General features: G+C 41.3%; 1 pseudogene; it reads right to left on the bottom strand.

Annotated features, from left to right (window-relative positions):
- Positions 1-828: 828 nt before the first annotated feature.
- On the bottom strand, positions 829-23,471 carry LOC139666753 (uncharacterized; annotated as a pseudogene).
- Between the last annotated feature and the right edge of the window lie 206 nt (positions 23,472-23,677).

Raw genomic sequence — 23,677 nt, 5'->3', positions numbered from 1 at the left:
TCAACAACAAACAAGGAACCTTCATAAAGCTCAATGGAAATAAGGAGCAATTTTACACTTAAAAGGCCAATTAATTCTAGCTGCATGCACTTTGCGCAAAAAGGCAAAAAATGCCTGTAATCTTATTCATAACATAACTCCACGTTTGTCTATGCAAATTTACTCAACAATGGCATTGAGAAGCTCACAATATCCACAATCAAATTGGCAAGAAAAAGCAAATACTCTGCATCAAGCCACGCTCTAACTCTATTATAAGCATTTTGCCAGCTTTCTACACTGACATGAAAATGACCACATTAACTAATCGTAATCTACAATCGTGTTCTAACAGCTATGATCCATCTTCTCTGAGACCTCGAGTCTTCTAAAGCAGAAGATAAAAAGATGCCATTCACCCTTTTCACTTCTCCTTTACTGTTCAATTTGACATCTCTGGTTCTACTCATCATTGCACTGACCATGCTGCACTGGTGTCTGTTTAAGTGTCTCTTTACTGAAAACTTATGTGCAGAGCTAAAGTGACATTTTATCAATGGGGGAATGGTGTTGTGATGTCAAAAAAATCTAGAAATTGTTGCACCCAAAATGTACAGCAATGACAGAGGTTCTCTCTCAGAGACCACCAGGTCCGACAAAGCCAGGGCCTTCTGGACTGAGCAAACTGCAGCCACATGCAGCATACAGTTGCAAGCATGTGTGTCTCCCTACAGCTGCAGGAGGCGGTAAGATGCCTGAACAGAGCCCTAAAGGGACCAAAATGGAGCCAAAATGGAGCCTTTAATGGTCACAGTGCTGCCCAGCTGCCTAACCCTGCCACCTAACCACCTAGAGGCCTGTGAGATCTACAATCGCCTTGATGAAGATGGTGTCATCGCGGATGTACGAGTTCTTGGCATCGAGCTTGGAGAGTGGGCAGAAGAGCGGACAGCCACTGGCGATGTTCATCTCACTCACGGGCCTCTGGAAGGAGGATGAAGTGACATCAGGCCGGAAGGCATCGATGATGTGCTCCCTGTTGCTCTGGTCCAGCAGCATCAGAGTCACCTGGGAATAAGACAGTGGGGAGGAAGGTAAGCAATAAGAGAGCTTCTGTCTTCAGGTGGAACAGTGTTTATCCACTATGGAAACTGCTTCTTGGACACAACGTTGTCTCCAGGTCTTTTACCTTCTGGTTGAAAGGCCATTTGAGCAGAGCATCACTCAGTCCCCTCATCACCACAAAGAACAGGGACAAGTGGCTGCCGCGCCCTGTCCCATCTCCATTCAGATAGATCCGCAGACACATCTTATAGCCATATTTACTGGTGTAGAAGGCTGAGGGAGAGCAGACACACCTCTTATTCAGCTAGACTTATCTGCAGATAATGAAGCGTCAAAAATAATGGCAAACACACAGATTGGTTTAATATGCATGAGAGAGGTTACCTGGTGAGAACATGGCAGGGGCTCGACCTGCGATGGCATCCTGCCTCTTCTTGGTAAAATCCGAGATCCTCCAGACAAAGACACCATCAAAGGTAGTGGCAGACATTTCCCTCAGCCGGCCCTCCATCTCAGCAACCGTCAGGTCCTTCAGCCCCACTGTCCTCTCCAGCTGTCGCACCTGGAAATGTAACAAATACTGCACTTGCACAATCTCACACATTTTTGATGTCCATTCAATATTATAGTACACAATACATTTTCCAGCTACGCCAGCTGCAGCTAATTCAGTTTTACACTTTGTTACAGTTCAGCAGTTCACTCAGGTCCTACCTTATTACTCAGAGCCTCAATCTTATCCTGGTCCAGTCTGTGCTGGCGGTTGCTGGCTTCCATGGTGGTAGCAAACCTCTCCACCTCTCTATTCAGGACACACACCACATTCTCAAAGGTGCCGGCCTTCACTTCAAGGTCTGTGCACCTGCGGCCCAACTCAGCCACCTTGGTCTTCTCACTGTGCAGCTGGAGCTCCAAAGCTGCACCGACTGAGCTGGGCAGCGGTGTGAAGGAGGTAGAAACGGAGAGAGTGGGAGCCAGAGTGGGAGGAGGGGGGAGGGGAGCCGAAGCAGGTGGACCGGGGGGACCGGAGCTGGAGGATGAGGAGGAGGTGGCCCCCTGCACGGGAGGCCCAGAGGAGGTGGTGCTGAGCTGGGAGACTCTGGCCTCGAGCTCCCTGAGGGACTGGTGGAGTTCCACCAGTTTGTGTCCAGCTAATTCCAGTCCCTGGGGCTGCAGGCCCTCCATGCTCACTTTCATGCCCATGATGTAGTGCAGCAGCAGGTTGAGGTGCTCATAGGCACAGGCACGCTCATGGTCATGAATCTTTTCCTTCTCCACCTTCACAAAGACACAAGACATGAGGAAAAGAATGAGATGGGAACAGCAGTGAAATAAGCGTAGGACTTATCTGGTTCTAAATATTTGAGGAAACAATAAGGCTACTTACAGACATATCACATCCCACAACATGAAATCGACATGGAGTTCTGAATTTGCTGCAGAACTTAATATGGTCCACATACTAGGGAAGACACAAAAAACACTATCAAATATTACCCTTAAGACTATCTTAAAAATATACCATCTTAAATTATTGCATTATCATACTGTAGCTATGTGGGACTATGCCCTATTTTCCATACTTTCAATTATTAGCAAAAAGTTTCCGATAAAAATATATTTTCTGCCTTGTTTAGTCAATAGAGATTTACCTTTTCTCTGGGTATTTTCTTCTTGGCACAGCCTTCACAGATCATTGGGTACTTGGGACAGATCTCATCATGTGCCTACAAAAACATGGAAATGTTTCTTTGCACTGCTTTTATTGACACACAAAGCATTGCTGTAAGCTGCAGCACAGGCCAAAAGCCTTGCATCTTCAGTTTTAATAAATTATTTCTAACCTTGATATTTTTGAAGTGAAATGGCTCCTTGCAGTACTTGCAGTTGAGTGTTCTCTCTGGGCACTCTCGCTCGTTATGGCGTTCTTGTTCATTGAAGCGGATTCGTTCTTTACAGGAGGGGCAGGGGATGATCATGAACTCACATTTCCCCTCATGGTTCAGCTGCAGAAGTAGAGATTAAGTTGAGTGGTTATGGCAGCCTTTACAGCATGGCAACCTCAGTGGTGTGACTGAGCCTGAAGTGTCTAACTAGATCAGTAAGGCGGGGCTAAGCTTGCAATATGCACAAAAATGCCTTCATAGACACCAGGCAAAATACCACATTTTTAGATTGCTAGTACATCTTAACATTGTGTGCTGCCAACGATGGAGATAGGATAATAAAAACAACAAATTACCAGTTAAACAAAAAATCTTAAAAGAAAAAAATACATCTTGATTCTATACCATTGTGTAAAAGATGCTGTTGCTTTAATTGTAAAAATTATTAAACTAAATCAAAAGTTACCTCACCTCGTACTCTTTAATACTGCCTTTCCAAGTGCAATTTTCATTGATACAAACAGCAGATAGGTTTTCAACTTCCCTTCGAGCTGCGTTATCAGGAAATGCCTGCAAAAAAGCAAAATAAAAGAAAGGTATTTGCTATCACACTGTGTCTGTATCAAGTCAATCCTGTTGTGCCTTATGCATTATTTATGTTGGGAAAAGTTTGTGTATTCATTAGCAATGGGCAAGTTATAAATACTACAATACAACAAATGTATCTAAATCTATTACAAAATATTGGTGGTAAAAATGTACATGATTGAAATATATATATTTTCTGTTTGAAGCAGAGGGATTTGAACATTCATGAGGAGCAAAAAAAATCCTACCACCTGTTAATTTCCACCAGATTAAAAACGCAGTTGACTATACTGAAAAGTATGTGTGTTTCTAAGTAAAGTGTCATTCTGCATCTCTATTTATTGGATATAATGATGCTTGTTTGATTCTTCACACCTGAATCTAAACCACCAACAACCCATGATATCATGTTTGGATAAAGGTAAGTCCTTCGATCAGATGCAGAGAATAGATTAGCCCTGGACCAGCATCCTTTGTCTCCTGACCTTTGAGGCCCATTGACTAGAGTATGTTTATCATCATCATTGCCCATATTCTGAAAATGACAATATTCTCACGTTTCATAGAATTTCCAGTTTACATGCATTTATGCATAGTCTGATTGATGCTGGTGATGCACTACATAAGTCTGAGCCAAAAAAACATGGGGACAGTCCGCAGTTAATCTTGGTGTAAGAGGGTTAAGGGCTCAATCTCATGCCTCCCAATCATGCTGCAGACTCATGAGAGCCACAATTATTTTTGACTTACGTTTGATTTGTATGACTTGAATCTACAGAAATCTGGATGGGCTCCTGTGGTGTGAGATGACAGCAGTACAAATTTGAAAACAAGGCATTCATTGTTCCCAATGAATTCAACAGTGACAGTACAAGACATAAAAAAGTGACAAATTGAAAAGTTGGTATCAGTGATGTCTAGGCTACTGAGACATTCATATAATCTCCACTAGCCTACATAGCCTGCTTTACATAGAATGATTTGAAAAACCGTGAAGGAGGCTGGTGAGAGCTGAACACCGTCCATTACAAATGTTTTGTTGATTTAGGCCCACAACACTTCCAGAAGGCAATATTCTGGTGTCCCAGAGCCGCTGCACTCTATATCCAATTTGACCACACTAAGGCATCTATACTTAGGCTTACGCTTACACACAAAAATATCTCAATTTATGACCAATGCTCAATAACGTTGAGCCTTCTGGAGGTGTTCTGGGCCTAATTCAAAGAAACATCTGTGATGGGAGGAGCCCTCTTGATAACCCCGGTGACATACAGTACCTGCACTCACACACTCAACCCTGTAACATTTAGATTAGGTGGCTGGTGAAAGGTGTTGCTTGTCTGACGGTCCTGTAAATTTATGATAGTGTAGACTGATGTCCTCTGTAGTCACAATTTTGATATTTGCATTGGGCCTCTATATGAATGCTTACCCAGGAATACCTGCAGGTATACAAATTACATAAAAAATCACACCTAGTGCATCTTTAAGCTAGACAGCTGACCCACTGACTTGAAACAGCCGGCAGTTCAGCTCAGCTCAGCTCAGCCGGCTCAGCAGTGCAACTTACCAACAATTAAAGGCTACAGGGACAGCAGACCCTGCTGCTGAGCAGTTCAGGAACTGCATTGCACCAACAGTCATAGACTTAAAGGAGAGCGGATCCCACTGATTTGAAACAGCCCACGTAGCAATTCAAAAAATACGTTGTATCAGCATACGAGACTTTGGTGTGACTACTTAATTAGACCAGGAGTTGTGGATGGTACATGATTATTTACTTCTGTTAGGTATGCTATCATGTTGTATAATAAATTAAGGTTCCTCTCTTTAAGTTACTTGTGGAGTCCCAACTAGGGTTGGGTCAAAGTGTACATCCTTCTCTCAATCAGTCGCCATCACATACTGTATATTGCTGATCCACTTAGCCCTTGTTCAGAGAAGCGGACCAGACACATAGCGGGAATTCTGCACGCGAATCGCAGCGGGGCTGTTCAGACCAGGAGCATATTTCTACACGGTCCAGCAGCCCTTCCTGAGTAAAATGCACAACACAGAGGTGAAATGACCCGTTAAAATAGGCTGTGCTGACATTGTACTCCAACAGTCGCAGCAACAACATCCCACGCCTTTTCTTTTTTAATGTTGTCTTTGAAGAAACAGTGCTGACGGTCAAATAGCTCCCTGTATTTTTTCACTTAAGCGATAAACTAAAGTGAGTAACTTAATATTGTCCATCTTCACTTTCTACATGGACTCTCTGGCACATCAAAACAGTCACATGGATTTCTTTAGGATTATTTTCAGCCTGCGTTGTGACTTGTGATTGGGCAATCTTTGGACAAGCTGGCCCATCTCTCTCTCTCTTTCTATATCTATCTATCTTTCTATCTATCTTTCTATCTATCACTCCTGTTTATTAACCCCGAAGCCCGACTGTAGGCAATGACTGAAGATTGATGATTGATGATTCTTATAGAGCCGTTGCCACCCCTCAAATTGGTCACTTCTGGGCGTGTCAACTAGTGGTAGCAAGTGGGAATTAATCCACTTTGTCCAAACCAAATATTTTGACATTCAAAGAGTTCAGATAGCGATAAAAACTTCAAATAACCAGGACATGGAGTGGCATGTTCAATTTGTGCTATTGTCACATAATCCAATTCATGGAGGTGGAACCTTGTCACATAATTTGTGTCCAATACACGCAGTCTGCATTTCAGACTTCATGCTCATTTCATGAAATTTGAAGAGACTAGGTTGTGTCTGGCCAAATGGATTCGTTCTCACATGGCATAAAGTTCTGAATTCCGCTCTTGTCCCACCCCTTCTCTGCATCACGTGCTTGGTTCGTGCCGCAAGCTATCCCAGCATGCACTGCACAGCGAACTGCTCATTTCATCGAAAATTAATGAATGCAGAATTGGAGTTAGGCGGATCGCATTTGGTGGGGCTTCAGCGTAACAGGCAACTTTTCTCAGCTGACAAACTTGTTGACCATCCACACATCGGCCGACTTTCCCTCACTCAGCACTATATGAAATACATATATGAAATACTTCCAGTGAGTTGTTGGTCATGTTGGTCGCAGTCTGAATGCATAGTTACAGCTTCCTATTGGGAATACATCGTGATAATATTTTTTCTTGACTTAAATTGTAATGTGTGTTTTAAATGTGCAAGAAAGGAGTATTTTTACATTTTAACTAGTAGTATAAGTCCTCGCAGCCAAGAAAACAAGCACAGATCCTGTACAGGCCGACGGCGTGTGTTCAATTCAGTGCACTGAAGCATTGCGACATGGTTATCGGTCAAATTACCTAATTCCACTAACGTTACTTAAATACCACAAGGTAATAACGTTACCTATCATTAAAGTTTGTAGGTCAGCAGAAGACGTGTTATCAAGTTACTGTTTACAAATATTGTTCCTAACACAGGCAAGTGGTATGGAATGCTAGTGCTCTACTGGTCATGGCCAAATTACAGACATGACATGATCCACATTAGAGATCAATTTAGATCATTTTCTTTACATTGACCAGCTTTTGATTTTGTGGGGGCTGTGCCGATATTGTGATGGTGTTTTCTATCTGCCATTTCTATTTAATATGCCTGGGTTAATACATTTGATAAATTAGTTTGGTGGGGGGGGGGACAGCACAAGGTAATGGTTTGCAGTGGCAGGAGGGAAATAATTTGAGGTTGTACTTGCTAACAGGGCAAAATACGAATGTTTTAGACAGAGTTGGTTGATGTTATGGCTTTAGCATTAGCTAAAGCTAGCTATTACCAAATATCAAGGTAATTTAAATCAGCAATTTTAATTGGTAATTTAAATTGGCAAAAAAATCTGCAAGGAATTCCCATCAGTGTTGCCTGATGTATTAGTCTATAGGAGGGAGTCACCCAAGTGCAAAAGTCACCTGGGTGACTCCCTGACACACCAACAGCCCCATCAGCCTCACCAGGAAAACTCATCATGGGCTTCAACAAAGCAAATGTTCCAAAGAAACTAATCTGCATTTTAATGAAGTCAAAACAGTTTCCCACAGGATCTCCACTCTATGCACTAGTCAAAAGATCTGTGATCAAATGGACCTAAACAGCATGGTCTGGTCACAGCCCTGTGCTCCCCAGGGGTCCAGATGCCTGTCCCATGTGGTCTCACCTGACCAGAGAGTGGCCTGGTGTGAATGTGCCTTGCCTGTGCACACAGAAGAACAAAGGAATATTTCCCACTCTGTGCAAAACTCTCAAAAATTACTAAGTAACAGACTTTAATTGAGCTTTCTGTCAAGGACTCAGTGGAGAAATGCATCCAGTGTAACATATGAGTGTTGGATTGTTTTACAAATGTGGAACAAGTGGAACACAATAATTTGTTTTGGGTCACCAAGAATGTGTTATTACTATGTACCATAAACATAGTTTCTGATACATTCAGAATTCAGTCACTGTGCCTTTCAGTTTAAACTTTCGACTTACATTAGCACGGGACTCTAGCCTGCAATAATCTTGCCTCCATTCAACACAATGACCGAGGCGCACGCAAAACCTTTCTTGCGCGATAATGTGAACATTCCTTAACTTCTGAAAAGAATGAAAAGTGAAGTGAAGAGTGAAAAGAATTCATTCTTTCAGATTAATTAAATGTGCAATGTTGAAATAGGTCTTTTAGCAGAGCCTAAGTGGACCTTTACCTTGGTTCTGTATCATCAAGCCCCAAGATAGTGGTGCCCGAAAATTGACAATATTTATGCTTCATCAAAAACATAACATTATAAGCACGTCTAACTAAATTGACCCTTCCTTTTCCAAGTCCAATCGCCCAAACCCCATACCCCACCGCTTTTTTAGTATTATTTAGCAATATTACTGACTCTTATTCAGCGTGACTTTCAATGAGTGCAATGGTTTAATTTCTACAAGAATTATAGTACAAGCATCCAATATTGAGGAGTGCAAGGTTCAGAGCCATAGTGCCCTGACAATATAAGTGACAAATATTCCTGAGACTCTATAATGAGAAGTGTTTAGGAAACAAATAAAAGCTGAAAAGAGACATACAGTATAACGGATTATTTATACTTCAAGAAAAGAGCATACTAGAACAAACGTGCCATGTGTCAATGGCAAAAGGGAGATGTATCTTCTCTTTTCAACCATTGACTGGCTGCTCTTTCCATCTGCTTCTGAAGCTGCTATGCATGTGGCCTGACGTAAGCCCTGACCACAATCATGGCACTCTACCCTGGCTTGCACGAGTACATGAGCACCAACGGTCCTGCCCCTTTGCTGACTACTCTGGTTAGCCAGCTGTACTCAGATACAATATTTGAGCCAAAACAGCTAAAATACGGCAATTGCCTGCCAATTAAAAAAAACATAATTTAAACCCTTTTGAGTAATTGTCACACCCACAACTCACTTTGTAAAACCTCCGACTTTACAGCTCGCCTGCCCTAAGTGATGTGTGTGTTTGGATGCAACTATTCTCATGTCTGTTTTAGTAGTGTACAAAAGCCACTCCAGTCTACCGTAGCAAAAAACTGCTAGCTCAGGGCAAGGGGAAACTATGCTAGCTAGGTGCAGCCCAGGAAGCAGCAGGTTACTGTAAAGAGCAAGTTGTGTTTTGACATGTGATTGCACCCCACATGGGGGCAGGGCAGAGGTTTTGAAGAACAAGGGTCACGATTCATTGAATTGAACTTGAATATTATAAGTCCAAGGTCTGCATGACCCTGCTGCACTTGCCCTACAATAGCCCCACATCTAAGTCCTGATTGTGCGTTTAAGGAGTCCTGCTAAGTTGAAGTAGCCACTACATCTCTTGCAACTGTCTGTTTAGCTTCCATTAGTGTCAATTCGTCATATTTTTATATCTTTGAATTCATCAATTAGGCTATGTATCTCAAGGACTCCCTTCCATGCAGTGCCATACTGTGGAACACTAAACCATTTCCCAACATCTGAGCTTATCACCTTCTTTAACTTCTCCATCATCATCTTGGGTATCTCTCAGGTGGAGCGTCAACCCAAGCAGCAGACTTAAGCTTAAGTTTAACTGTAGCTTCCCTGTTGACACTGAACTCTCTATGCCCTCAAAGCTTGCATTGTACCATCTTCCTAAGCGCTTCTCAGATGTAGTTTGAATTTCCTCTTTGAGATTGTATGGCCTTTTCAATCCAGTCATTATCTACTCAGGGCCACCAAACACACAGCAAGTTAGCCCCCATAGTTCCATCGCAAATTTCTCCAAACAGCTTGTGCAGCGTAATCTAAGTGTTTTGCAGCCAAACAAATTAACTGTGGGTCAGAAAATCTGAAAATTCCAATATTTTTCTCAACAACATTTCTTTGTTCTAGAACAACAGCTGTGCACCTAGTTGTGCATGCACACTACAGTAGCAAATACAGTCTTCCACCAGAATGTTGTTGAAGAAAATACAGGAAGTAGTGAGGTAAATATTGGACTTTTGGTCTCATAGTGCAATCGTTCGGGTACAAAACACTGCAAGCTGTACAGCTGTTTGGAGAAATTTGATGGACGTTTTATGTTGTTTTCAGAGCTGTAAAAGATGGCCCCGTTAATTTCAATAGTTTGGGAGAAGGGTGAGATGGAACCACAGGGGCTAACTCACTGTGTGTTTGGTGAGCCTAACTTTACTGGAGTTTCAACTGACTTGGGGGTGACTAGATAAGGACTGAATTTTCATTTTGGGCACATTATCAGCTTCCTGTGATGTGCTTTTCATACATGTAGTAATGTATACCAAAGTCTATGGTCTTATCTGCCAATTAGTTATCTTCCATGCTTCCATGCGTTCTCACAGACTTAACAGGTATTATTCCTCTATGCCTATCCCTAGCTAACCAATGCTGAGCTGGTTACAGTGAGGTCTGTTCCCTCCTGTTAGCTGTCTTTCAATGCTGTCACATGGTCTTTCCTTAGTAGTCAGCTCTATTCAGCAATCAGAAGAGAAATCTCATTGAGACAATTAGCAATACTCAGGAATAACAAATACAAATTCTTTGTAAATATTCCCATTAGTTAATGACCAGGCCCATATTTTTCTGAAACCTTATGATGCAGGCGTATTGTAGGCCTATTGGTGATCAGGTGAATATTGTTGTCATCGGATAGTCACAGCAATAATATATCAAATCAATATACCATCACTGAGCTACCCAAATACCACATGGGAAGATACAGTATGTCTGGGAAATGCAACTTTATGAGTTTCAGAACTCTAAAATGCATTCTAAAAAACTGTCATAAATTAAATTTAAAATACAGAAATACTGCCCACAGAAGAAGTAATTTTACAAAAAACTAGAAAAGTCATTAAATATATATTTAATTTAGTGGAAATACTGCCCATCTCTAGTATTTGCACACACATGGTGCAAATGGTGTGGATTCACTTTGACTAACTTTCATCACACAACATACTTTATGAGAAACGGTGTGTATGGAGAAGGCTTTTTATACATTATAAATATACTGATACTCACGCATCCTTGTTTCAAAATTGATGTAGGCTCCTCAAAAATATCCTCTTTAATGCAAGCATTGCATTTCTGAGGTCCATTACTGCAATGTGACAACATTAATATGTTAATAAAAATCCCAAATATGTAAACATCATATAGCCTAGACATATGCATAGCAGTCTCTGGAGGTATTATAAGGCACAGTATTGTCCAGTTGATGTCTCACCTCACAGTCCTGTTGAAGCAATAGGAACAGAAGCGATGTCCACACTGGGCTTGAAATGGTCTTCGGAGTATGTTATGACAGCAGTTACACAGGTGCTTGTCCTCCAGCTTGTTGGCCAAGATCTTCTTGGGGAAGCCGGGCTTGTTGCTCTCCATCGATGAGGGAGGGGAGGGCTCCTGTGTGGCCATAGTGTCTGTTCACACGTCAGACCTGGGAAAGGGGCAACATCCGAGTCAAGACATGCATTTTCAGGCTTGATCTCAGATGAAAAAATTGTTCAGTAAATTGCCAGCGTTCGGCCTTTTGGATGCAACAGTTAGTTCTGGAGAAATAAATACAAAGGAAATACATCAAACCAACTGTAAACTGTAGTCGCCTATATAGTGGCTCTTTTGCTGGACTGACAATATCCTGCTGACATTATTGGTCAGCTCTAAAAAAAAAAACAAAAAAAAACAACAAAAAACACCTGTCAGCCTTAAAATATGAATGTGACGTGTGAAAAAATCTTATCCTCTTCTTATAATCCCATCACATTCAGCAATGGTTCCCCACGTTTCAATGGCAGTGCATCACAGGCCAACTGAAGGGCCCACATCCCTTTGTTTACATTTCGAGTCTGCATTCATGGTTCCTTGTCGTTGACTTGGCACAAACTGACGATCGCCGGCTAGCTCCCTTTCTCTGCAAACAAAGCTCGCACAGCCTACCCGGTGACACGAACGGTGCTGTCAAATCGCAAACCATTGTCTCTTTTTCCCTTCCTTTTCCTTGCCGCTGTTGCTAAGCTATCAGCATCCTTTAGTCAGAAGTGGTACCCAGCACGCCGCCACGCCCCTTTGAAATCAGACGCACAAGCTTACCAGCTACAAGAGACAATTTATTGAAAAGGGTAGCAACTGCTATCGCAATTACTTGACTTTAAACTTACCAGCGTTTTGTCTAAACTGTCATCGCTCGCCGAGGCTGTAAAATCCTCCTCCTCGCCGCAGATTCACGCTCGTGAAACGTACCGATATTATATCTGGTTTTGCAGCCGACTGTATGTGTTTTCTTTAACGTTAGCCACATAATATAGATGTGGTACCCAAAAGCGATGGCTGTTATTGTCCAATATCGCCATTGCACTTTCAGACTGAGTGTTACGTCATGCGATGGGTTGAACATGGGTTGATAGGCAGGCGAATGTGGAGCCGAGCAAACCATTGGTTCAAAACACAAGTGCTGGGTGGTGATGATCAGACGTTATAGTGAAAGCATAATAACTGATCAAGGAAAAAAAAACATCCATAGTAAATCATAAATGCATGCAACTATAATGTAATGCATGAAAAATGAGAGGTGAAAAGAGAATATGAAAAAAAAAAAAGCACATTGAGCACTATGGGCTCTTTTGTTTGGCCCTGTAATAAATTGAAAACAATATTATTTCAAACGTTTGCAACTTTGTCTGTGCGCAAAAAGCTCAGTAAAACGTAATAAAACCAAGTGTGCATGAAACAATTCCAACTGTAATCTCCTACTTCCTGAACTCAAATTAGATGCGAATTTTGGTTATTTTATAAGTTATTTTCATAATCAGTTTCAGTTTTTTGGTCAATGCCAAAACGAGAGTGGATAATAAAGCATTATGAATTAATGAGTTCTACAAACAAAGATATGAAGCCTAGATTCATGCATATTAACATATTGGAATGACTAGAATATTAAAGGGTGACACTTTAGTTTGCTGCAGAGAGGACGACTAACATTGGCACTGAAGTTTGGTTCACATCATAATTTTATGATGAGGATTTGATGATTTGAGATTACTTGCTATGGAAAAATTACTTGAAAGTTGACTTGACTTGAGTACCAGTGACAGAGAATTTGTATTGGCCCCCAAATGAAAAAAAAAAAAAAAAAAATCCAAAGACAATGTTTAGCAAAATATACTCAGTGATCACAAATTGGCTATTGAAACTGTGCCCTGTGTGGAACAGGAGAAGTTGAGACAGAAAATCACTTTCTCATTCACTGCCCAAAATACAAAGAAATTAGAGAGGAATTCTTCCCCAAATACATCCCAGACTTCCACAGCTTTCCAAACAACAGACTAATTCAAACCCTTGGAGAAAACAGTAATAGTGTAGAACATGCAGGGAAAGTAAGACCATTATTTATTTGACATATACACTGTACAGAACTGTATATAATGAGCATTTTCTTACCTTTTATTTACTTTTATGTGTTTTTATTCATTATTCATTTTTATTTTTCATTGTTTATGTTAGTTAGGACCAAGACATGTACAGTCGCAATGGAGATGAGGAGAAGAAAGTGTGAACGGGCCATGTTTAGGTTTGGAAGATGAAAAGGTGATAAAGGGGGAAGAAAGTGAAATATTCAAGATCAGATGTGCAAAGAGATGACAAGGGAAGACTAGAAACAGAGGTCCAACCTGTCATGACAAACCTTCCCACAGGCAGAGGAGCTAAAAGGTTACAAGAGCCCAGACAGAGCTGTAAAGAACCAGTCTGTGGATGATAAGTTTAATGGAGCAAACGGCAATAAAAAAATTAAAAAAGGAGACAAGGAGAGAGAACAAGAGACAATTAACACTGCACTGCCAATACTGGAAAGATGTAGTGAAAGAGGAGGTAGAACAAAGCTCACTGGCACTTTGTCAAGACGAGGACTGAACAGAGGAAGAGAGAGACGCGTCACTGTCAGATTTGCAAGATGAAGAGGTGGAAACGTGAAATGGGGAAACATGACATTGAAAACAGTCAATTGTCTCAGAAACAAGTGCTGGAGAAGGAAGAGAGAGGAGAAAGGAAAATTAAAATCAAGTGGACAAGAAAGAGGGAAATCATATAAATAAGAGACAGAAAAGCCAAACCAGGACCCGATTATTTTCAATTAAAATAACAAAAAAAGAGTTGAATGAAATAACACAGTAACAATAACCTTAGGCCACTATTAAACAACGCAGGTAATTATGAATTGTTGAAGAAGAACTGACTATACAATGACATTTAAATATCAAATGTAGAGACAAAGCATAGTAAAAAGACACACATTTATTGGTTACGAAGCTGTCTGCAGTGTTTTCTATGAAGGGTTTACAGTATAGTTTAGACCAGACAAATACCCCCAAAGAGCAAAAGTTGCCAAAGCCATCAGCAAATGTGTCAGTAACTTTTATTATGATAAGATAAAGGCTGCCCTATTAGAAGAAGAATATGACTAGAAGCCTCTGAAAATGAGTGAGTTGACCCTTTTCTACTGGCTTGTTGAATCCATAGGCAAATCGTCCACCATAACAAGGAGGAGTGTTGGCCAGGAAAAGATGGACTACAGCTGGGCTCTGATACATACCGTGCTACTAGCCTTCAAATGCAAGAACATCACAGCTTACCTGCAGAGACAGTGGTTTCATTTCTTTGCCAAATACAGAAATAGAAATGCCAAAGGTCGCTGCACTGCACCTCTGCTCTGCCCACATGAGAAAGGCTGAGTCCTAAGCATTTGTACAAAAAAACTGAAGATCATAGATTCACCTTTACCTGCTTGCTTAACTGTGCAGAATTGGAAGAAGCCCTTGAGGTGCTCCATTAGGGCGTGCGCTGTGCAGAACACAGAGTTGGAGAATAAATTCAAAATGATCCTTGGATAGGTGTGTCTTGAAAACAGGATATACCAGTGGTGAGAAGTGGGCAACAACAGAGAACACCTAAGGCTAAGTTACCTTTTATTTATACCTTTCAACCCATGCGGGGCCAGGGAGCGTGTGATGTCAGATCACAAGAGAAGTATTTCTGCACCAGGAATCATTGACAAGCTACATGGGCATCTTCCCACTGTGGGGTAGTGTGCAGCTGGTTGGTGAACTCTTGAGACATATAAGCACAAAACCCTTGAGATCAACTGCAGCCAGCTGAATTCATATCACAGAAGTATAACTCTCTAGGGAAGGTATGCTGAACAAATGGTGCAACAGATCCTGTCAATAGAGAGAATCAATGTCAGAGGTTCACAGCCACATTCCATCAGGGTATTAGATCTAGCCAGTCAGCACATAAAGAAAAACCACCTGGTCCCTCGAAGTCCGGATATTCACAGGCACTAGCAAAAGCTCCTACACTGACAGGTGTATGTAGCATTTGACCTTAATTCATCAAGTCATTTCAATATTTATCTTAACCATTCAGAAATTTCTTTATCTTGCATTCACGACTTGTGAGGGGGTGGTTACTCTCAATTTATAATTAATTCATGTGATTAAGAGGTAAACAACTGCATGTTAAAGAATAATAATAATAATAATAATAATTGATTACATTTATATAGCGCTTTTCTAGGTACTCAAAGCGCTTCACATATGATGGGGGGCGGGGGGTCTCAACTCATCCACCACCGATGTGTAGCACCCACCTGGGTGATGCACGGCAGCCAGTTTGCGCCAGAACGCTCACCACACATCAGCTATCTCAGTGGAGAGTAGAGGACTGAAAGAGCCAATTAGGTAACAAGGGATGATTAGGTGGCCATGATGGAAGGAAGGCCTGTTTGGGAATTTTGCCAGGGCACCGGGGTTACACCCCTACTCTTGCGATGAGTGCCGATGGGATCTTTATTGACCACAGAGTCAGGACCTCGGTTTTAACGTCTCATCCGAAGGACGGTGCTCACTCACAGGACAGAGTCCCTGTCTCTGCCCTGGGGCATTGGGGATATTATTCATGAGACCAGAGGGAAGAGCACCTACTGGTCCCTCCAACACCACTTCCAGCACCAGGCGGTCTCCCATCCAAGGACTAACCACAGCCAGACCTGCTTAGCTTCCCAGGCAAGCTAGCGATGTGGTGCAGGAGCTATGGAAAACCATAAATCCTACAAATACATGGCTAATCTTGACTGCCAAAGGCTCTTATTGCAACATCATTGCACTGGTAGATAGGCCCTATTCTCAGTTACACCTTTCACAATAATGGCCCCATGTGAGGAAAATAAATGATACTTCCTGATATAGCACCAAGTTATTATTTTGAAAATGTGCACTAGTAGACCTAGTGGGGTGGGTGGTATCATGGTGGTTCCATCGGGACCCCATTAGTAATGGGATTCCCTTGGGTGCTTATGAGGTTCTAACAGATGTTAATTGCGGGTCCCATGAGTTTACATGGGATTCCCATGGGGGTTCCATGAAAGCCGAAGACTCCCTATGTAGCCTTTCTCATTACCCTAAGCAGTATAACCAACCTCACCCTTCTGAAGTGGGTTTACACAGCAGCTCAATAACCGAATGCTGGTATAGTTGTTTGAGCCAAGGTTATTGAAACAGGTCTTGACTTAATATCATGTTGGTGACCTTCATTTTTTTAATTACTTTTCACGTTATTTTATCCCATTATTCATTTGTAACTTGCTATTGTTTATTATTTCAGCATTTTAATTATTTCAACAGTGTGATTCCAGTTCCTATATAAGCTAGTGTTTAATTATTAAACTGTTTAACTTAAGACCTAAATAAATAATATATTTGCAGGAAATATATTATGCCTATTGTCCTGGCAATTGTAATGACTTTCCTTAAGAAGAGTTGATTTCATTTCATTTCTGTCATCATAACTTGCTCTTTATGTTTAAAGTGTTACCCTTAAATGTGATTGAAAGATATTGTACAGACATTCCTAGTTGAGTGATTTACATAAATATAATTTATTGGCAATTCATGTCTACAAGAACACGTGAACAGCACAAGTTGACCTTTTTTGAAATGTTTGGAAAACATTGAAACAACTAAGTCCATGGGACCTAATACCTGAAAAATCCCATTACTGTAAAATGCAAAAAACCCTTAGATAAATACTACATATAAGCTTAAAATGTCTCTTCACTAAGACTAGCACTTGAAATATGCTTCAATTTACACTCTAGCACAACATCAGATAAAAAAGAGAGATAAAATAGTCCTGAGTGGAAAGGGGAAAGAAACTCCTATTGCACAATTTAAGGAATAGTTCACACAATTTTAAGAAAGCTTTCTGTATGAGCTAACTGTCCACAATTTGGCAACAGATAGCTGATCTGCAGTGTTGAACCGGCGTTTTTTAAAGAAGGCGCAGCTTCCATCCAGCTAGCTTCTTTTATGTTTCTTCAAGTAGCTTCCGGAGGTTCCTTTGAATCTAGGATGACGAAAATATAACACATCTGAAAACATATGCAGGCACCTGCTGAGCGAACCATATTCAAAAACAATTGCATGTTTGTGAAAAAGGCAAAACTTAAACAATGATACACCCACGCATTCACATTGATGTTCTGACAGCTAAATATAGGGTCATTGTACTGCCTTGTCATTTTGCAGTGAAAGAAATGCCACTGGGGAAAAGGGCTATTGAACAGAATAAACTGTTGCTACTTCAGCAGCAATGTTGCCACATGGTTTATTAGCTGTGCAGTCCAGGACAACTGGCCAAACCTTTTCTAGCTTGAACAGGTTGGTGGACAGTTCTCCATAAATCTCAGCATTGAAATCATCCTGGGATCTGTGGTTCACGAGATTTCTGGAACAAGATTTACATTGAATTATTATCCACAGCCTGCACCATGTAAAACAATTCAGCCACAGTTATAAGGTAAATGTGAGTTTCATTCCAACATGACATAGTTTATCCACCATCTGAAAACTGTAACACCAACTCTGATGAAGAGATTGTCAGGAAGATTGTGCAGTAATCTTAAATTAATCTTACAAAACAGCAACATTAAATCTGATGTGATCACTAGTACTTCTGACATATTGGACAATGAAATGATTTCGCCCATATGTGTATGTGTATACACACACACACACACACACACACACACACACACACACCCACACACTTTAGAGGGGGAAAAAAACGTAACTGCTCAATATTTCAAAATACACGTGATCATACTGGATGGAATGTTGCTGTTTTCTTGTAATACATTTATACACAACACCCACATGATACGTATTTGGAATGAAACTCTTCATTTTCATTCATATATGTATATGTTTTTTTCCAAAATAACATGAGGATCTAGCACTTACTCATTACGCATGTATTCCCCCATGGAAACCAAGGAGTTCAGGCGCTGCTCCAGAGCCACAATCTTGAAAGCCATGTAACAGGAGGACAAGACGAGGACGCTCACCCTGCGGAGACACACAGGCACAGCGGCAGGTAAACATTCCAATGCCAAACCCAAAAACAAAGGGTTTGTCATCTTTCATTGTCCCGACATGCCCAAATGACGGAAGGCAGATTTGTGAATTGTCTCGTCAGACTACTGTAGTTTCTCGGATGGCACGTAATGAAAGGTTACTCACAAGAACAAATAGATCAGGAGGATGGTGTGTAGTGACACGGGCTGCAGGGATTTGTCTTTGAGTGCGACCCCCTGGGCCGGCTTGGCTGGCCCTACAAGAGAAAGCAAAGTTACATTTAAGTGCATCCATTAGGTTCATATCAGTCACTGTACAAAGTTGCATATTACGTTTTGGAGATAGATAAATGAGCTAAAACATAAAATATACAAACAAACAGACCTATGATTAATATATTAATTACTCTTAATTTACAAGTCATCTCCATTGACACTGTTTTCTCTCTGGGAAATACTGAAACCCAAGAGTGCCTGAGAGTTAACAAAGCTAACAAAGTCTTCTTCTATCTCCTAGGAGGGATCCTTATTGCCGTATTACCGTTCTGAAGGGCGGCTCCGTGCTTTGGGCTGGGAGTCTGGAGGTGAATGTCTGCATGGACCGAAACCTCTCCGGTCTTCACTGCGCTCAGGAACGTGTCCGGGAGGCCGGGGAAGTCTGCTCAAATAAACAGAGAGAACCTGTGACCACTGCTGGCTGCATCTTAGGTAAATATTGATGGTATCACAAACATCCTCATAGTTCGACGTGCGCTATACACTAGCCTGTAAAATGAAAAAAAGATAGCACTTCAAAGGGCTGAAATCAGCAATAAGCTGAATTATTAGTCAAAACTTCAAAGGGAAGAACTCTGTGCCACCTGTCTTGGCCAGAACAGAAAGCACTGCCTAATGACTCCAATTTCACTTGGCTTCTGTTCAGTCAACTCATTATCGGCACACTGAAGACTGTCTGAGCCATTCTGACACCTGACACCCAAAGCACATATGGTGTGAAGACAAAAACTCTACAATATGCACAGTAGATTAGGTACAGTGTGCGACTATTCCTAACTCTGTCATATAGTATGGAGCACGCACCGGCCATTTTGTCATAATCTGGAGTCTGGGATCCAGAGCTGCTGCTCTCCATCATGCCCTGCCGCCTCTGGTGTACAACGCCGTCTAGGTCGGAGAAGTCTGCAGAAAAGTCCTACAGTGGAAGATTGTATACATAAGTCCGGAGCATTTCTACAGGCAGGTTTCAACACAATGGAAAAATCCCCTCACATACACTAAACACGTCCTTTACAAACACACACACACACACAGACCCCTTACTGACCAGAGGAAGCGACGACGGGCAGCTCACTCTGAAGCTATTCTCACATAAGGAAGCGATGGGGCTGCTCCCAGTATTGTCCATCTGGAATGACAGTGTGGGATTAGTGCATAGAACAGAAAAAAACAATAGGCCCATGTGAATAAAAAGTTAAATAATAGCTTTACACAATCCAAGTTTTGCAGGAATGATCGCAAATTTGACCTTCACATTAGACTTTCCATGCTTTACCTACACATATTTACATTTTTTTTTTTTTAAATGTAAGGAGAAATCATTTTCAGACAGATCTTTGCACCTTTTTTCTCGTGACTCCATTTTCACCAATCCTCACACTAATAAATGAATGCTAAAAATATCACAAATCACTTTCAATGTTTCAGAAAGCTGCCAACCAAACAAGCACTTTTCATTGCAGTAATCACAGAAAAACTATACAATCATGTAGGGGCTGATTAGTGTTACTGTAGAAACAACCTGTAGAGGGGACAGCACTTACATCCAGATGAACGCAGATGGATTTCAGAAGTTTGTAGGTGGTGTCTCGAGAAAGGAACGACACAAACACATGCTAGAAAACAGTAAATTAGATTCAGTTTCTTATTTATGTCAAAGGAGAAACAAACTGAGGTCACTGTATGAAGGCCAGCACAGTCTTACCCGCTCACTTGTAGTTGCAATCACAAGGGCGTTTGGCACTAAAATTGCAGTTTTTGTCTTTTTGATAAGTGTCACAGAGATCACTGGGATTGCAATCTGGCAACAAAAAAAATGCACTTTTTTGTTTTACCACCGGTCAAACACCATCATATGATATCAGACAATTCGGTCAGAAAATAAGAAATGACACTGAACCCAAAAACAACTGCCATACCTTGGTATCTCTGCCAAAGACTTTGGAATGGAAACAGATCCAGTTATCAGAGACAAACATTTTGCCCTGGTACAAGATGTCTTTCTGCAGAGCACAAGTGTAACCTGTTGAAATATATTTCTGATTTAGACTGATTCAACAACATCCCATAACAATGTAAAATGTTCATGCTTCTCACTTCCAGCTGAAAGGAGAATATGAATAATGAATGTACTTACTTTGTTTGAGTAACTCATCTTTGCTTATTTCCTTGAATAACTTGTGATACTGGGCATTTGTCTTTGATAACTAAAATGAAGAGAAAGGAGAATTTTGGAAAACAAAAATTGCAATATAAGGTTTTGCATAAGGATTGTTATGATCTGCATGATTCCCTACCTGGCTGGACTGGGATTTCTTTCTTTCAAACTTCCTCTCACAGTCACTTGGACTCAGCATTGGGGAAAGCTGCTCTGCAGGTTTAAATCTGAAAAAGGGTCAATGTTTATCTTTAAGTATGCTGTAGCAAATCATTCTAACACTTGAAGAGAAGTAAGTTGAAATGGAAAATTAGCACTTCTTAAGAATAGCAACAACTAAAGCAAGTGTTAACACTCAAGCATGATTTGTATGCTAATTAACTAAATAGGCTCGTCCCAAACATTTACTGTCAAAACAACACAAGCTTATCATGGTTATGTAACTCTATTTACACAGCAACACCAACCAGAGTAAACAGCACTTGTCCCAGGTCATGCAGGTATAATGTAGGTGGCATAATAACACTATATATGGAAAGTGAAGAAATAAAGTTGATAACATCTTGAGAGGATCACACAGACAGTAGTCCAAGAGGTGAACAATGATCCAATTTAGACCATTTAGACCATGGATTTGATTTTCCATTTTGTCACCTGTGACATGAAACACTGTTGGACTGTGATGTTGCTGATTCAAGGGGTTAAGAAACTATTCTCTGGATTAATCCTGATATTATCATACAATAGTTTTAGTTTTTGTTATACCTCAGAAAAGAATATATATAATCATTTTAATCAATTTAAACCACAGATATTACCATCAAGATAACTTTTTTTTGAGAAAGCACAACTTTGGATGGGAAGCAGAAAGTTACACTCAACTGATACAAATCCAAAGCATTACCAGCCCACTTAGCCTTTATTCAAGTAAGAAATCTTATATTTAGCGGAACAAAATGCACTATATACTGGACTGTGTGCTTCACCTCATGAGGGGGGGCTTCTTCCTGCTCTCTGAGAGCTCGGACTCTGTGTCCACAGACAACTGGAGGTCTGCAGGTGACCTCGCACTCCTCCGCTGTCTTTTCTCACATCCATTCTCCGCCTCAGACCTAGACAGATAAAACATGTAGCGATTATACTCTGATTCTCTGACACTCACATCGAGAAAGTCAAACTAGTCAGATCGTGCACAATGCATTTGCTGTACCAGAGGGGGCTCCATCATAGTAAACAAAAACACACACACATCACACATTTCACTGTAAGAGCAAAATAACTTTGCTTCCAGAGTCCCTGACCCCTTTCCACTGGGTTGGCCGAGGCCAAAACAGGGCTAGTCCAGGAACTCAAGCTCCACTACTTGGGCCTTCCAAATCCTCAGGGCCAAAGCTGTTAGCCCTGATGCTTATACATCATCACATTCTATATTTTTTCAAATAGGGAGTGTTGCTTAGTAACTTCTGTAACTGAGTGCAGCCGTTCCTACATTAATGAGCATCTACCTGTTAGAAACTAGGTATGTTAATTCTTAAATCTGCATTACTTTCAGCTGATATCTTAGAAAAAAAAAATACATCTTGCTACACATAGAAAAATAAGACTGTTACGAGTTGGAAACAACTTTTTAGCCTGATACCGTATATTAAAACCAACATTGACCTTATTTAGCTGTCTAGAAAATACCCCAATTACTATCACTCTCTTTCCAAGTTTGACACACAGTAGTAAAGGACTGATGTCAAAGGGAAAAAAAATCCTTTTCTTACGCAGGCAAGGCAGTTGTTCTTTACTTTAACGCCTTTAAAACTTCACACAAAGTAATTAAAACTAATGTTAACAATTATACGGTACGTTTGACAGCAGCAGTTATCTGCCATGTCTGATGACAAGCAGTTGTGTAAGTTAGTTGTCATGGTTACGCAGGGACCAGGTTGCTCAGTGGAAACACTTTAACAAGTTTAGCCCAGTGCTTAAGTTCCAGGCTGGAGTTCCTGGGCCAAAGTTCTTGGGCTTTTGGCCTTCAGTGGAAAGGGGGCTAATGACGCATTACAGCTCAGCAGTGACATCACTGCAAAGCAAATAGCAAATTTGAGAAAGGATCCTGAACCTGAATCATTACCAGAATCTAGACTTAACCGGTGCCACGCGTCACACTCCCCAATATAATAATATAAAGTGTTATGTCTCTATGATAAAGACGCTACGACCCTTTAATTTCATGGCAAGGCAGGCAGCGGCCAAGACAACTATAGGACAGCACTTTCCAAATGGCTCAACGATGTATTTATGCATGCAAAATCAGCGAATAGAAAGTTTCCAAGTTTCTTTTATGCAGCCGAAGGCCTACATTGCCTCCACAAAAGTTGCCAAGCGCACCGCGGGCCCCTCGTCGTTTCCAGACTTACGTCGACTGTATTCCCCGGGAGTCCTTCCTGACCCGCTTGGCGTTCTTTAAAGCCTGTTCTGGTGTGGACAGCGGGGTCAGAGGTCTGTCCGGCTGCTCGATCATCAGGACCATCTCTTGAGGGACTGCGGTTTTACGCCTCCCCCATTGGTTCCCGTTTCGCCCTCGCAGCGCATATAGAGGCTGTGGAGGAAGTCTTGGAACGGGAAATTTGGGAAGATCGTACGATGACCAGAGACACCCTACAGAGGTGGAGCCGGGGAAGGGAAGGGGAGGGAGCATGAGGGAGCAACATCAGGAACAACAGGGAGCTGGCTTGTGTTTCCTGGGACTTGCAGAGTTGGCTTGTGTGATAAACTTGGCGGAGATAATTAATTTCCAGTAACATATGGCGCCAGAGTCTTAAATGCAAC

This window comes from Centroberyx affinis, unplaced genomic scaffold (assembly GCF_046629955.1).
Source record: "Centroberyx affinis isolate AG114_WGS23_722 - 3 ecotype Tasmania unplaced genomic scaffold, CSIRO-AGI_Caff_v1 ptg005110l_1, whole genome shotgun sequence".
Classification (NCBI taxonomy): domain Eukaryota; kingdom Metazoa; phylum Chordata; class Actinopteri; order Beryciformes; family Berycidae; genus Centroberyx; species Centroberyx affinis.
This window is presented reverse-complemented; position numbering and strand designations above follow the sequence as displayed.